Raw genomic sequence first — 3,131 nt, 5'->3', positions numbered from 1 at the left:
CGTATAATGAGGGTAGTTTGACAAAAAAAATTCCTACCGAGAGTTAAAGTTCGCATATTGGTGGTAGTTTGACAAAAAAAATTCCTACCGAGAGTTAAAGTTCGTACATTGGCGATAGTTTGAAAAAATTCCTACCGAGAGTTAAAGTTCGTATAATGAGGGTAGTTTGACAAAAAAAATTCCTACCGAGAGTTAAAGTTCGCATATTGGTGGTAGTTTGACAAAAAAAATTCCTACCGAGAGTTAAAGTTCGTACATTGGCGATAGTTTGAAAAAATTCCTACCGAGAGTTAAAGTTCGTACCTCGATGGTAGTTTGATAAAAAAAATTCCCACCGAGAGTTAAAGTTCGCATATTGGTGGTAGTTTGACAAAAAAAATTCCTACCGAGAGTTAAAGTTCGTACATTGGCGATAGTTTGAAAAAATTCCTACCGAGAGTTAAAGTTCGTACCTCGATGGTAGTTTGATAAAAAAAATTCCCACCGAGAGTTAAAGTTCGCATATTGGTGGTAGTTTGACAAAAAAAATTCCTACCGAGAGTTAAAGTTCGTACATTGGCGATAGTTTGACAAAAAAAATTCCTACCGAGAGTTAAAGTTCGTATAATGAGGGTAGTTTGACAAAAAAAATTCCTACCGAGAGTTAAAGTTCGCATATTGGTGGTAGTTTGACAAAAAAAATTCCTACCGAGAGTTAAAGTTCGTACATTGGCGATAGTTTGACAAAAAAAATTCCTACCGAGAGTTAAAGTTCGTATAATGAGGGTAGTTTGACAAAAAAAATTCCTACCGAGAGTTAATAATCGTACATTGACGATAGTTTGAAAATATTCCTACCGAGAGTTAAAGTTCGTATAACGAGGGTAGTTTGATAAAAAAAATTCCCACCGATAGTTAAAGTTCGTATATCGGCGATAGTTTGGAAAAAAAAATTCCCACCGAGAGTTAAGAAACGTACATTGACGTTAGTTTGAAAAAATTCCCACCGAGAGTTAAAGTTCGCATATTGTCGACAGTTCGAAAAAAAAAATTCCTATCGAGAGTTAATAATCGTACATCGACGATAGTTTGGAAAAAAAAATGCCGAGCGAGAGTTAGAATCGTCCGCGGTAGCTTGAAAAAGTTCCGAGAGGGAGTTAATATTCCGCGACGAAAAAATTCGATCGCGTTCTTTCGCTATTTTCTCGTTAATTAAACCGTTGACCTGTAAATTTTTTTTGAAAAACCTTAATAAAACCTATTGATTGTACTTACCGTAGCATTGTTTGATCGAATTAATTATTTTTAACCATTTGGAAACGACGCTTCCGGAGGTTTTTTGCGATTTGTCGATAATTTTTATTTATAAACAAATGATTTTTTTTTAATAATATCGCTTAATTTAATAGTAGTAATCGATCGTACGTGTTAAATTTTCGATATTTCTTTTCTTTCGTTTTTTCGAATTTTGCAACTGCTTTTTTTCTATGTTCCGATCGATTAAATTTTGTTATATCTCGAAAATATGTTTATTCGTCATTGTTTAATAGGTCTACACAATTTCCGTGCATAAAAGTTCAACGTTAATAGGACTTTATACGTGTGTTCGCCGCGCGACTAAGTTACAACGGTCTCTCCGGACGGTCCGTTGCCGCGCGAGTTTACCACCGTAAGCGCCCGTGCGTCGGACCGCGCGGCGCCGGCCTACCGGCCGGCCGTTTCGTATCTGTAAGGAGACTCGCTGGCTCGAGCCGGCCGGCCGGAGTAGCGCTCGGGCGCGTGGCTATTCTATGACCTCGGTTGAGAAGCAGTCCACCGCTCCTCGAGAATACGTTCTCGACTGCTCTGTGCCGTGTCGGTGATCGAATTTTTCTCCACACTGCATGGCCACGGGTCGGAGTCTTTGACCGAATGTCCCAATTGTGGCAAGCGTCCTAAGGCGGCGTTGGTGACCTTTTATGCGAGTTTTTCAAACTCGGGTATAAATTGTACCACCCTTGCATCAATTCTGGAACTTTGGAATCCGAGTTCTCGGACCGACAAAGTTTAAAATTAACGAAATAAAAAAATGGACGTGACAACGTGTACGAAATGTCCAGTACGCTAAGAGAGCGTGGATTTATATATACCTATCCAGTCTCCAAAAAGCTATAATGCTAAAGTGCTAAAATACAGGAAAAGCCCGAATAATAATATACGTTGACCATAACACTCGAACTATATAAGTTGACCTAACACTCGAACATATATAAAACGAAACCGCAAACAAACAAATCCATAAAAATGAAACCGCCCGAAAGAGAAAATTTCCTGAGCACGAGCCCGTTAAGGGGACGGATGGTATATGGCATTTACGACACAAATATGTTGTTGCAGCCAGAGCAGGCTCGATACGAACTTCCAAAAGGTGTCCCGTGTCGATTGCCCAGCGCGCACTTTATACGCGCCAGCTCGCCCGCTATGGGCGAGATACAAAATATACTTCAGCGTGACACAATTGTACGCGCTTGCCCATCGTCGATGCCCAGCATGTTCTCGCAAGAGATGTTCGTGCTATAGACGATGGTAAAGGTCCAAGAGAGATATTTTTCAGCGTGACGCGACTGTCCGCGCTTCCTCGCCTGGATGACCAGCATGTTCTCTGTACGCGCTATTTTAATGCCCAGCGTGAAAGAGATGTCCGTGCTTTCGGCGATCATTAACTGCCCAGCGTGAAAGTTGCATACGCGCTTGCATCGTCGATGCCCAGCATGTTCTCGCAAGAGATGTCCGTGCTATAGACGATTAAAGGTATATATCTCTCGAAAAATCAGCGTGAAAATTGTATACGCGCTTCCTCGTCGATGCGCGTCGACGGTCTCGCGAGAGATCTCCGCGCGGTAGACGATGTATATTTCAGCGCGAAGTGTATACGCGCTTCCTCGACCGGTTCAGTTGGAAGGCATATAAGATCTTTTACATTGAAAACCACAACAAATGGGAACTGTACGATTCGAATGGGGAGGGTGCAATACCTCGGCGAAATTTGTTGGTTGGAAGTTATGTGTTTTCGACGTAGCGTATTGTCACCGAAATAAATAATGTGCTCGAGCGAGTTCCGAAAGAGGTTCCGCTAGCCGCATCCACTGCACTGACACAACTAAACGGTATCG

The sequence above is a fragment of the Xylocopa sonorina genome, unplaced genomic scaffold (assembly GCF_050948175.1).
Source record: "Xylocopa sonorina isolate GNS202 unplaced genomic scaffold, iyXylSono1_principal scaffold0079, whole genome shotgun sequence".
NCBI lineage: Eukaryota > Metazoa > Arthropoda > Insecta > Hymenoptera > Apidae > Xylocopa > Xylocopa sonorina.
This window is presented reverse-complemented; position numbering follows the sequence as displayed.